This window comes from Falco naumanni, unplaced genomic scaffold (genome assembly GCF_017639655.2).
Source record: "Falco naumanni isolate bFalNau1 unplaced genomic scaffold, bFalNau1.pat scaffold_103_arrow_pat_ctg1, whole genome shotgun sequence".
Taxonomy (NCBI): Eukaryota; Metazoa; Chordata; class Aves; order Falconiformes; family Falconidae; genus Falco; species Falco naumanni.
In genome coordinates, this window is record NW_024427356.1 from 62,755 (window position 1) to 77,301 (window position 14,547).

Sequence of the window (14,547 nt, forward strand, 5' to 3'; positions counted from 1 at the left end):
TGTTTATTTTTCATGTTTTATTGCTTTAATACCATTTTTCATTAAAACTGTCAACATTTTCCTCACCTACACTCCTCCCTCCATCGCGCTCCACTGTCTGGCATTGTACAGTCCCCGGCCACCTAAGCTAACCCAACGGGAATGAACATGACAAGCTTCTTACCGTTCACCACACAGAGAACTGGCTAAGGGAGGATTATTTCTTCACCCAAGCTTCAGAAATAATAAATTCCACTCCAAGGTGCAAAGGAAAGGATTTATTAGGGAAACCTGCCTGCTCCTGCCCTCATCCCAGGAATCAGGAACCCAAGCTCGCAGGAAAACCGCACCATGCCTTAACCCTACCCAGCCCCCTCAAGTCCCTGTCCCCACGCTCTGTTTCTCAACAGCTCCCACTGCTTCTGCCCCATGTCACAGTCCTGCCCACACGCCCCTTCCCCTCGTGGTGCCTCCTGAGCAGGGCCTGCAGCCTTGGTGTCCCAGCGGGCTGAGACCCTCACGCTCCTCGCGCTCCTCTCGTCAGCCAGGCCCTGTTCTCCCGCGGCAAAGACCCCTCCGCTCACAAGAGGGAAGGAGCACCTCAGACACCACCTGTCTCACCCTCCCCCTTCCCAAGCTCACTGGCCAACTACTACCACCTTGCAACAGGCTTAAGTCCTGCGCTTTGCCTGCTAGAATTAGGCACGTCCCTCTCTCGTGATGCCCGGCTGTGGGGTGGAAATCATTTGCTACGCTGTCCCTTGGGGTGTTCCAGAGGACGCCAGACCCCGCTGTGCAGCCCTGCCCCGCACACCCGCCACAAGCAGGACGCCTGCCTTATTCCCCTCTAGGATACCCTCCGAGAAAACCCTTTTCAAACACTTCACGTGGCCAAACAAGAGCACATTTTGCAGAGGCTGGGGAAGCATCAGAAAGGTCACCACATTTCAAGGTGTTCTCTTTGACCTTTGTCTTACAAAGAGGAAGACCGGCATGTTTCATCAAACAGATCAGCATATTATAGACAAATCTCCCTCTTCACTTGGATGTGCATTTTGCACAGGCAAAAACCCCCGCATTTGCCCGCACTGTTTCTCAGCAGTGCACAAGAGGAAAAACACCCCTCAAAATGTAAGCAAACCAACTGAAAACAAATCAGTGTAACAGCAAGCATCCGACATAGTGACAGGGATTTTACCCCACCGTAAGACGACTGTATCCAACTCTCCTTCAGACTGTAACGCAGCCTTCACCTACAGGACTCTCTCTTCAGCATTATTCACTGACTGGTAAGTTTTCTTTACCTTAGTGTATAATACAACTTACTGAATCAGACTGTAATCCAAAATATTTGGGCTTACATACCTGCACCCCATAATATTCAATGGCATCCTTCACGTCGTCTTTTTCAGCTGATGATGACATATGAAAGGTAGATCCCGAGTTCTCACCTGCAGTGAAAAACCACACATTTTTATAACCAGCATGACTTCATACTACTTATTTACACCTAGCGTGCATCTTGAATCATCCTACTTGTGACAAAAATCTTAACATAAAATAAATCCCCTCAAATTTGTGCACTCCGAGAGAAGATTATCATAACACAGATTTAAGATGCATCTGGGTGAATTCCTTTCTTCCAAGGCATTCTACTTTTTAATGTATAAGGGAAATTTGCTGAAAATCACTACATATGGTCACAAAGAGGCCATTCCTGTTTCTTAAACATGCACAACATCTCTCTCTCATACGTAGATATACACCTCTGTATCTCTGACACACTGTGCGCCACACAGTATTCCTCCAGCAATTTCAGTTTCCCTATGTGTTGTGCACAGAAAATCATGAACAACAAAGTCACAGGCTTGAAATCTTGAAGACCCCAGCTTTATTCCTTGCATGACACAAATGTGTCTCTAGACATGGATCTAGACAGAGTATTTCAGTCAGACTGCTGCCCCATCTGTTCCAGAAGACATGGACGGGCCACTGAATGAAAGACAGGCTTGTGAAATGTGGAGAAATAACCCATGATCCGGATGTTTTTACTGTTGAAAACTGGATTCCATCCTTTCCTCTCTCAGAATTTCTACGTAATACTGGACAGGTCACAAACTCCTCGGAAGCAGTCACTCACTCAGTCTGGGCTCCCCATTATGGGGTGCCTACCTTGAATCTCTGTTACATCTGAGAACTGGACTCCAGATAGTTCCAGACACAACTGAGAAGCAGCAACTCATTGTATTGTTTGTGTGGAAGGCACACTGAACATTTTGAAGGAACAAGTATTCAGAAAGAAACAAGTCCCAGCAGGTCAAGTGTGGCATCTAAAAACAGAGATGGATTCTTTTCACCTCAATCACTTGATCTCCTTTCCTGCTCCATAATCCTATGGCTTCTACCTAATAGCCTTTCAATACACAAAGCTTCGCTGCTGGAGAGGGACACAACATTCTTCGCACAAGAAAAGCGAGCAAGACAGGAAGAACATAGATAAAATCATAAAAATACAAAAGGGTTCACTATTTATGAGTCACAGGGCCAACCTCACTCTTGGCATTTTCTCCTGTAGGTGACTCCTATTACAAACTTTCATTGTCTAAGTGCTACTCCTAGAAGCCTCTCCACCCACATACAGCAGCGGGTGGTCAGTCGGTCAGACAGACGGGGCTGCTCCTACTCTCCTTCCACGAAGGTACGCTTACCAGACTTCTTCTGTCGCTTCACCAATGTTCACTCAGGTCACAAACAGAAAAATGCAGGCAGCTTCCTACCATACAATTTGATATGCGCCATCACTCCCATCATGTAACATGGACACCACAATTTTGCTTAGAAGATAAGACTTAGATGTGGATGCAGGGGAGCTGTGACACCTCCCCTGTGCACAGCACAGCTGGTGTTAATTAACAAATACTAAGCACTTCATTGCTATAGCGCGCACCCACACCGTAAGTGCATGCCTAAGGCAGACATCGATAAAAGCTCACTTCTACGTTTTAAAACTGGACAGTCCGTTAGGTAAAACTGATTCAGGATTCGCTCTTGTGGAGACATGCACACAAAAAACAGGAAAGGAGCTAGAGACCAGCGAGGGCACCCGTCCTAGCAGAGGGGAACTGCTGGTTCCAGCCTCAGCTAGGACTACTCACACTGTGCCAAATGCAGGCTTATGGTAAAGTGCACAGGCAGAAGAACATGTATAGGCACAACACCTGGAATACAGCAGGTTCTGCCAGGCCCGCTCTGTAGCATTTGATCAGCAGCTACACACGCTCTGGTAACATCTACCACACCACTCTACTCTCTGGAGACAGACAGTGGAAAGTGTGCCTTCTCCTCCTGCTCCAAGACCTGAGGTGAGTACCAGAGTGCTCAGCCCTGACTGACATGGCAATGCTTTCGAGCACACACAAGCGTGGCACTGGAGAGACTTTCTACGTTTTAAAACCGGACAAGGTGAGGCACTGGAACAGAACAGCTTTCTCTCAGATTGACTCAAATATTTCCCAGGCTTCAGCCAAGAGCAATCACAACTTTTCAGTCTGACAGTACGGGCCAGAAAGGGGAATACTACTGTCACACCCAAGACTCTCTAATCCTCCTCTTTTTCAACTGTGCGTTTTGTTCTGATCGCTTCAGGGAGAACACAGCAACAAAACCAAGAATGACACATGCTCCATGTAGCATCGTTTGGAATCCAAGGCCACAATTTGTTCTTCAGGAATGAATGAAAAGGAACAAAAGCTACTTTCCTCCTTGCCGATGCCCACTAGGGTTCACAGGCAAGGGAAAAACCTACTGTTTCAGAAGTCAATCACCATTTCAGTTCATTTTCTGTGCATTAATATTTATAGAGGAAGAACTGGGATCAGTATTCACTAACTCACTTCTCTCACCAGTGTCGTCTTTGGAAGCACTGTGGATTTGATGGCTATCATTACAAATAGAGTTTTTCACACCCTCAACAACTGCAGTTTGTAGCTCTTCACCAGTGTTTTCCTTTTCCTGCTCCTTCTCCTCTTCTTCCCGTTCAGGTGATTTTTCCTAGAAGAGATTGACCAAACAGCTGGAAATAGCAGAAACAAGCACCTTCTTAGCCATCCATCGACAACTTTAAAAATGCTTTTCCTGTGTAAGACAACAGGGAAACTTTGTTGAGCTTTGTTTTACAAGGCCTTCAGTTTTTCCATGGGAATCTCTGAGGAGACAGCAATGACATTAGCCCTAAGTCTCAGCCCTGGTTCTGCAAAGCTCCGGAGAAGCAATTCTTCATGTCAGCCTAACTCTAGCTTTCATTTCAGTACATCGTTCCAGAACACGCTCTTCTTCCTCTACTTTGCTCCAGGAAAATCACTAACTTCCTGCTCTCAATCTTACTCAAACTTTTTGGTTCCTCTATTTCAGCCATCACACCAGGTATTTTACTAAATGGCAATAAATCTTGACAGATAAAAACTGTACATACAACTGAGAAAAACTGAATTTATTTCAGAAAAACTATACTGCCTATTTGTTTTCCTGCAAAACCACTGCAACCAATAAAATAATATTGAAAATACTGCCCAATATTATTCTTATACCTAAGAAACTGCTTTGGCTAGGAGTAAAGGCATTTTCTAATATAAAAAAAGGATGATCAAAAGATGGATATACGTGAAATATTAACAGAAATCCAGTTTACCTTTTGGTTCTTACCTTTATCACCCTTAGAAAATACCTTTGTGATTGAATCATCCTTATATAACTTACTTTGGTGCCCGAGTGAAATGCTGCTCTTACGTTTTCTTCATGCCTATTCAAGCACAAGTGTTCACTTTCTTGTTTCAGGGCTTCACAGACTTTGTTATCTACTTCACATTGCTCCTCTTCTGTATCTTCATCATCCACATGTTCCAGAAAGACAGAGTTTGGTCTTTGACTTTCAAGCCTTGGGTTTTTTCCTGCTGACAAAGAACTATTATCACTTTCAAAGCCATTACTGAAGCTTGACTTTTTCTCCTTAAGACCACAACTATCTGAGAGAAGCTGAGGTGTCTCTTTTTTCCAGTTTGTCATCTTAGATTCTGCAAAAAGGGAGTCATTTCTGTGAAACTTCACCCCAATCATGCTTTTCTTGTTCCAACTTTCTTGTTTATCTTGCAAATTATTTAGATTTTGAAAGACAGTTTGCTTTGGTACCGACTTGCAAGATACTTCATTATTCACCGTCTTTGGAGACATGGCAGTTATGTCAAAACAACAAAAGGAGTTATGGAAATGGCAACAGGCATGTTACCAGATTAATGGAGTAATCTGGGAACGTCTGGAAAAGGAACCAAGTCAAGGATGGGCAGGATGGAGGAAGGACTTGGCCAGGGACAAAGGCTTAGGAGGGGATTAATACCTTCATTTTAACAACATGACTTATGTTTTCTGAAATGCCTACGCGCTGTGTTTTCAAAATGCTACTTTTCTCATTTACTATAGGAAAAGAATTATATAAAAGTAGATTTGCTAAGTAGTTTTTTAAACATTAGTATACTATGCAATCTGTTCCAAATAGCTTACTGTTTTTCCCGAACTGCTGGAAAGCATTCATTAACAATGTCAAGTTTGGCTTCTGCAGCTTCTGTAAATAAATGATTATTTTCTTTTAGAACACTAACGACAACAACAAATCCTTTGGTCACATCAAACCTTGAACACTAAATGTAATCAGGCTGTCCTTTTGATAGTGGTCAGGTGTTGGCTCCATCCTATACTTCTAACTACAAAAACACTCCTCACACACGCAATTCAGTGAGGATTTCACCCCCAAAACACCATGCAGGCACCCTTCTGAAAATTGTTTCCACAACTATGGTTACAGGCATAGCAGTTTTAAAAATCTGGGTTTAATATTTGTAGTACTTCCCTAAAATTCAGTTATATTTAAGATCGCAGCTTCTGGATGCTTACTTGCAAGTGTGCACAAGGGAAGTAACTGTTAAGAACCCCTAGGTTTAATGCATTGATTAGTCCCCTGCAAGTACACTTACCAGAATATCCTTACATTTCAAAAACATGCCCAAAAAATGCATAATTTATATTTAAATCAGTGCAAGAAAATGAAATCATGTTAAAACTAAACATGCTTGCGCCTCCAGTATTACAGAGTAGGTTGAACTAGAACACCGGTTCCTCATCGCTGCAGAATCCCAGAGCAACAGAACAGATGCTCCAGACATCACTGCAGAAGTTAATAGTTCTTCAGAACACTAGCAAAAAAAGCAGGCCTGAGAGCTTGTAGCTGACAAAAAGAATACTGCCTAAGCATTCAAAAAACAGGAGGGAAAACATGCAGTGTGAGATTACATGCAAGCACAGAATGCCACCTCAATAGAAGAAAAAAAGATGACCCATTTGAGTAACTCATCCGCTGAGCACTCTTGAGTAACCTGATGAGGAGGAAAGGAGAACTAAGTGATGAAGGCTTTCAGTACCTCTTCATTAAAAAGTGCCCTTTATCAGTTAGGATTCTATCACGAAATTTACAGGAAACATTAACAGTGTTTGGGGAAGAACAGAACAGGTTATATTAGTAACTTATAAACTGAAAATCTGACTCAAATGACCAAGAACAAACAAAACTGTGGTGGTTTATCTCGTCGCCTATGGCTCTTTTGCCTCAAACCACAACTCTACTGCGTGCTCGGCCACAGCTACAGGTCTTTTAGGAAAAACTCACAGCAAAAGAAAGGCTGGCAGGTCAGAGACTGCTTCTAAGGAGAAAACAATATTGGCTAGAACTGTAGTTTCTTTCAATCCCCCAGAAAACTTGCCTTCAGATCACTTATTTTTATAGGACATTTACTGTAAATACACCATACCTTGGGAGTAAAATCGAGTTCTTCCTCAGAAGTATGCCAACTGACATCGCTCCCCTCTTTCTCCAAGCTTCTTAAAAAGTAAAGCAAAATGAGTACTGTGTCTCGCCAATCATTCCTCAGGTATGTGCTGGGTATGTTTAAAGTCTTACCTGATTGAGTCTCCTTGCGACAAGTCGTCTATTGCTGTTCAAACATTAATTGACATGTTGAAATTAGATTTGGCATGCTAAAAATCAACCAGCACATACAAACATTTAACCTGGACAACTCTACATGTCATAACAGAACGAAACTTTGGGGATTCAACTTAACGTAAGACAGCATGAATGAATGCATGCATTTCCAAACAACTGCTTTTTCAAGTCACACTGAATTGACAAAACAAAAAAGACTAGAGTTATATCTCCTTTGAACTTTTATACCTAAAAGTTTAAGAACTACCTCTAAACTAAAAAAACCCAGCATAGCATGAATATGCTACGTTAAGAAACAGTTAACAAAATACTGGTGCTTTAGCAAGACAGTAAATAAATGAACTGCTGAAGTACTCATACTGCACACACAAGCACACACTGTTGACAGAGATTTTACTGGTTTATATACTATACTAGCTGGTGCTCTACCCACTTACAGGTTATCCTGAAAAGGTAAAAAACATCAAAAAGCATAACCAAGATCTAAAGCAAACTTATCCTCAGGTAGAAGAATCCCCAGCAGTTCTCTACGCTGCACCAAAAAGGGTATTCAACAGGCAAAACAGGCGTAACCAGGGCATTCTATACTACGCTCCAAGCTTTCATCCATGTTAAGACAGCAACTTGCACACAGGATCACAGCATAAATCAGGTCACAAGGGACCTCGGCAAGTCTCTCAGCCAACCGCCTCCTCAAAGCAGACTCAGCTCTGAGGCCAGATGAGGCTGCATAGGGCTTTTTCCACTCTGATCTTGAACCATTCAAGGAGGGAGACTGCACAACCTCTCTGTTTTACTGTTCTCACCATGGTGAAGCTGCCCACATTCCATTAGAAATTCTCTTGCTTCCATTTATGCCTCTTGTACCTTTGCTTCATGTGACGCACCACTGGGAGGCACCTGTCTCTGTCTTCTCCTTACACGTACTGGAAGCTGCTACTGGGTCCCCTTCAAAGTCATCTCCTCTCTACACTGAACAAGCCCAGTTCCCCCAGTCTCTCCCCAAAAGGCAAGTAGTCCTGCTCCTGGCAAAGTTTGATGGCCCTCCACTGAACTCGCTCACGGATGAAAGACCACTCTCTCTTGCACTGGGGCCTCAGAATTATACCCAGGGAGCTGGACACAACCCAGGGACTGCCAGGTAGCAGCGTACAATCCCCTCCCTCAGTCCCCTGGCTATGCTGCTCTTCATACAGCCCAGGACACCGTTAACCTTCTCAGCCGGCAGGGCACCCTGCTGGCTCATTCTCAGCTCGCTTTCTGCCAAGACCCTCTGGCTATTCCCAGCAAAGCAGCTCTCCAGCCAGGCAGCTCCAGCACGTGCTGTAGCAAACGGTTGTTCCTTTCCATGTGCAGGACTTGGCATCTGCCCTTGTTGAATTCTGTTAAGACAGGCCTGACAGTCCATTTACCCAGCTTGTCAAGGTCCCTCTGAATGGCAGCGTGGCCCAGATGCACATGTTGCAAACTCAACGACAGCGCACTCTAGCACACCACTGATGTACTAAAGAAATCTGAACTCCAGGAATCCAGCCTGAAGAGTGCGAAAACCTCTCAATTACCAACAACTAAGACGAAATAAAAGGCCTCTTCAATTCCCAGGACAGAAAGGAGAAAAACAAATAGAGCCTCCACATCGTATCCATTTCAGCATTCCTCAAGTCCTCGATAATTAGTTCTCATTAACTCTCATCACAAAATGAAGTTGCTTATAAATAGGAGATTGGTGGCCTTCCATAAAGTTGTATGATGACAGCCAAATCGAGGTCTTAGACAAAATCATTAAAAGGAAAAGAAAACAAAGGGCATATCGTGTTGAGTAAGTTATCTGAACTTTTGCTTTCCATGGATAGTAACTTTAAGCAATGATCAAAACCAGTTCCCATTCTCCTTTAAAAAGCAAGAGAGAAAGTTTATGAGATAGTTTTCAGACAGATCTTGATGCCCTACTGTAGAAATGGGATCTAGAAAAGTAGTATCTAGGGATCACTTGTTTCTACTTTAATTGAAGTCCATTTTCATTGTGGAGTAACAGAAGAGCATTATTTTTTTTTAAAATATTATTTATTATCACTAATGACACAAAGCAATCACTCAATTCAGTAATAAAGGACCCGTGCAAAACACGCAAACAAAAAGCGCCCAAAGCCTGCTCTCAAACCTGATTTATAAAACCATCAGAATAGAGACCTCCAAGATAATAAACATCACAGGTGTGTTAGTATTTGTACATCACACAACATGTTTCACAGTTGAAATGCTACTGTATAGAATACCTTTCTTTGGTTTTCCTGTTCTTGATGTCTGGCTAGGAGATTGTGGCATTCCGATATCCATTTAGGGAAAGGCGTGTCAAGGACAGACCAAACAAGGACACCAGAATAAATGTGAATTCCCAGAAATCTGGAAAACCTAACCAGTACATTAACAAAGCTGTAGCAATGGGAGAATGTACTGTGACCATCAGCCTACTCTACAGTTACAAGAAGTAGAAGCCAAACCTATCACAACCTACAGAACTCTACTCTTAAGGGACAGTGTCAAACAGTGTAACTTAATTTACTTGCTCCATTGTAAAATACCTATATTCCAATATTTTGAAACACTGAAACAGATTCTTGGCAGTTTACTGTACTGCCAACTTTGAATTTCTCTCAGCTTGACTAGTCCTTGCCCAGCACTGACTGCCAATACAATTCCTTCATATTTGTAGAGTGTTTTATACGTACGGCACACTCAAAATCCCTCCGTCTAAGCATCCCAAAAATCTGTAGGTGCCAACAAACTTTGGAGATACGCTAGCCAGTTGTGTCGATGGTGCCGGATGCAAACACAGCCCCCTCCTACCTCAGTCTGAAGGTAAAAGCCCTGCATATATTGATTTGACCATGCTGAACTGTTCACATAGAGAAGCTACGCCACCAGCCAGAACGCAGGCATGACAAGCAGTCAGAGTGAATACCCTGTTCCCCCAGGGCTACAGGGCAGGCCACAACTGGACCAGAACGGGTGCACTGACTGGTGTGAGTGTCACGCATGTGTGCTTGTGTGTGTACGCGTGTCTATGTGTTGTGGAACACAAGCTTTAGAATATAAATCACCATCCGCCTGCTCTACTCATCCTACTTTGTTGGGTAGCTGCAATAACAGACCCACACCATTCATTGATATAAAAAATAAAATTTTACATATCAATGAATGGTGTGGTTCTGTTATTGCAGCTACCCAACACCAAATGTCTGTGTGACAAGGCCATAACATTTGCCTCAGAGCAACAGGGAGTCCCGCTTACATTGATGTTACCACAAATACATGGAATGGATGTGGCAAGAGGACTCCTATCAAAAATACACATGTAAGAGTTAAAAAAAGGACCTCAAGATTGATTTATATCTCCTGTATCACTTTTTACGAAAATTGAGAAATGAAGAAGCAATGTGAAACACACTGAAGCACTTGTTTCTTTTCCAAGAGCTCTATGATGAAAAACCAACGGTTTCTGTAGGGACTCAGGGAAACGCTGAAGGAACAATACACCAATACGCAGTGGGGCAGCTAAAAAAAGCTGCCACTGAAGACATACTAGAAATCTGAACCCTCGCTTTTAGAAAAAATGCATAATTACTTTTTGCCAAAGAAATTCCAGCTTCAAATCTGAAAAGTCTGTCATTCGATATGCTAGAGGTGGAAGCCATTCATTTGGAGGTTTTTGCAAGTCTGTCTGTAATCAACAAAAAGGTTCATGTTCTGACAAAAAGTAAACACTCAAATAAGCATGAGCCAACTTCTTAAATATACCGACTTGCTCACTAGAAGCGAGTATTTTGAAGAATGTTCAACAAGTGCAAAAGGAATAAGGACTACATTGAAGATCCCAGAAAAACAGGAATGAAGAGCAAGATTAAAACAAAGAATTCAAAGTGGGTATTCCTGCGCTGTCTCACGATCAGTTCAGCTTCTCCTCTAACAGGGGCTTCAAAGCTTCCACTGCAGCCTATCAAAGGGACTCAGGATGCAGGACCTGTGCTATGTGGGTGCAAGCAAGAGACTGCAGAATCAATGCCACCAAGTGCTCCCTGCATGCTACTAATCCCTCTCACTCAATAGGCCGGGGTCATTTTCTAGGAGACTGAGCACAAGGAGAAAAAGATTCGTACTACTCAAGAAAAACAAGCCCTACTATAAACAGTTTGAGAACACAGCACACTCTTTCTCCTCCCAAGTCCTTAACCCACATAAATATGCTCTTCACACTTACTAGGCCTCTTCAAGTGAGGATTTCCCATAACATTGTTGACTTATGCTAGTAGTATTACTGTTTTCAAGGAACCGAGCAAATTACTTGGTTCAAGAACCCATATTTCCCTGAGGGTGTGATTCCAAAATGAATATACAAGTATTATTGTTCAAGCCACATACTTTAACATAACCCAGGCCTGTCAGTCATCACAATGTGGTACCACAGCAATTATCTACATGCACAGGAGGCAGCCACAGAGTGCTGTTTAGGTAAAAGCAACATTTTCTTGATTAAACTACCTGTACCATGCGCTTTCCAAAAACAAAATTAAAAAAAAAAAAAAAAACCTCTACATCTTCCTTCAATCTATCAAGAAACTTTACAAATCTCTGACTAGATCAAAGCAACTATTCCTAAGTCAAAGGAACAAAGTTTGGCTCTAAATTAAACTCCCCTATCTGGGAAAAGTGAATTCGGAAAAATATCCCATGTTTTGCTCATATTTCATGACATATTTAAAAAAGGAGTAATAAACTGTGTTTGAACACTGTCTGCTGCCCACTTGCCGCAAAGTTCTGATGTAACACCCTTAAAAAAACCAGAAAGGATAGAACTTCCCACTGTAGGGCCTGAGAGGTAAAGATCAAACTGTCTTGTACTATATTAAAAGATTAGTTTTCTAAGATTCCTCTAGGGCTATATGAGCTCGTAAGCATAGACTGGATCTTAAAAATTAAGGAGTTGGTTTTTTTAATTTAAAATGAACTCACTGAAGGAGCTAATTTTTTGATAACAAGGCAATTAAATTGTTTTTCTGGATCACAAGGTAATGTAGATTTTTTAAAGTTTATTTCATAAAATTACTGGAAGGAAAAGAAAAGTGTTATTTATTTTTACTGGAAATCAAACTATGTCCGTGAAGATACAATACACACAGAAGCTGCATTATTGTTTCTAACAAAGTGACTTTTCCAAGACGATTTTTCCTAAGTATGTCTCTACAGCACCTACACAGAAACAATCGTAACTGATGCTGAGAAATAAGACAACTCACTAAAGGCAGCTTAGTGCAGGTGAAACTATTAATATTAAACACCACTGCACAAACTCAGTGGAAATCAACAAGACATGTACGGTCCTGCTCACTCATCTGTTGCTTCCCCAACTACAGGAAGATGAACAACTACTCAGGATGAACCTTTTGCAATTCATTTTCACAATCTGAATGGCCATCCTACAGGTACAAGTACACCACCCAAAACCCAAAACCACTCTCACCTAGTTCCTTCCCTGTCCCACCTTCTCTCTCTGTACTGAAAACCTATACAGATGGGCAATCTGGCAGGCAGAACGCAACAACCCGGTAAGTGGGCCCGTAGCACACAAACCGCAGCTGCCTTCACCCCGACAAGAAGCACCTCCAACCAGCAACAAGTCAGCCATATTCACAAAGCTTCTTGCACTACCCCACCTGATGCCTCCACTAAGTCAACGGCAAACACAGTGAGCGCTGACAACACAAACCCCCTAAAGAAAAGGCCACAGTGATTTTCCCTCGTGAGCTCCTGCGTGATTAAAGATCCTACCTCCTCTGTCCACAGCAGGTGCACCCAACGTCAAGCCAGCAGCTCTGGCCCCGGTGAGGAAATGCCAGGTACTGTGTCGCCTTGTGCACCACCTTCGTCTCTGTCTCCCCCGGAATGCGTATTCCACCAGGTGTTTACAAAGACTATATAGGGAAAGAGAAGAAACATATTTGGTAAAAACAACCACATACTTGCTTATACAGTTTAATAGAACAGTTAACAGCCACTTATCCACCCTACACGTATTCATAGCCATATGAATTCATATACTTGTATGCATTCACTGAGAGTAATACACACAGAACTTACTGCACGACTACTACCTACTTCAAGTTCACTACAGTCATGTTCACTCTAGAGGTGCATATCCACACCTACGAAGCTATTAGCTCCAGCTCGGCACAATATTTTCAGCCTAGCTGTTAAGCACACATAACCACCTTAGAGAAGGGATACGCACAGGTACAAAGCTACCCATAAGAGGGGTGAACTGCTTAAGACTTTAACAAAAGGGATATGTTAGATCTCTGAAACAAAAGGCTGGTAGTTCCTGCTCATTGTAGTGGAAGTCAGTAAGGACAATGGGTGCTGGTCTGAGGAGAGGGACTGACATGCATTTCAGTTTGCACGTTCTACCTCTGGGTAACTGTAGGATACAGACATGTTTTAGAGTTTGTATTGGGCAGGTGCAAGCTTAGCGTCAAAACTTGAAATCTACAGAACAATTCAGGGCGGAAATTTTCTTCAACATCCAGATTAATACTAGACACACGGGAACGATACGTATCAGAAATCGTCACTGAGCACAGCTTCAGGACAGCTTTCAACACACCATTAAACCGTGCTGCTAATTACCGAAAACCATTCAAAAGCCCACACTGACAGCTGACCAACCTATTCTAACAATAAAGTCAAAAATTTACCTAGATATATCCATGAGTAATAGCATAATCCTCAGTCGTCCATCCGTTAGTGTCTTTATGAAAAGAATCAGCACCATATCGAAGAAGAACTTTTTATTAAATTAAGCTGTCCACCAGATGCTGCAGTCATAAGTGGGGTTTCTGAAACACCAAAAAATGTTATGAAGTAGATCATTTGACACAGACACTGTAATTATTTTTATTCCTATTTGCTCTCAAAAACTGTGCCTCACTTCTGAATGAGCAAAAGAAAACGCAGTTTTCATTAAATATAACAGCAACCATAAAATTCAAGAGGGAGTCAAAACAACCAAACCTTCAATCTTCAGACAAGCTTCCACAATAGACAACACTCACGTACAAACTATGCCACTATGCCAGGAGATGTTTTTTTACAAACTGAGGCAGTGCTGCTGAGCTAACAGCATGTTTCCTGCCAGAAGGGCCCACCACAGGACAATGCCTTCTTGTAATCCTCAACGAGGAAAGCACCCACCGAGAGTATGACAACAGCCAAGTGCAGATGTTCTTCACAAGTCACACACGAAATAGCTCGCTATTGGTCTCCCCGGTTTTTTTTTTTTTTCAGAGCTCATTCTCAGGCTCCGATTAATCCAACTAAGAATACTGAAGTAACCCATGCAGAGTTTTGACAAACCGCTCACCTTTCACCAGTGATCTCGAGCATGCACATCAGCTCCTTCTCTGCAGAAGAAACTCTGCTATATCTTCATGACGTTCAGAGATAGCAAGAATAAGCGGAGTGTTTCC

General features: G+C 42.5%; 1 long non-coding RNA gene across 1 annotated transcript; it reads right to left on the minus strand.

The window, feature by feature from the left end:
* Positions 1-4,849: 4,849 nt before the first annotated feature.
* On the minus strand, positions 4,850-12,904 carry LOC121081987. Its single transcript, XR_005825868.1, has 4 exons — positions 12,854-12,904; positions 6,983-7,016; positions 6,834-6,900; positions 4,850-4,925 (listed from the first exon to the last, which is right to left on the minus strand). It is a non-coding gene; the product is annotated as an uncharacterized LOC121081987 (long non-coding RNA).
* Positions 12,905-14,547: the final 1,643 nt, after the last annotated feature.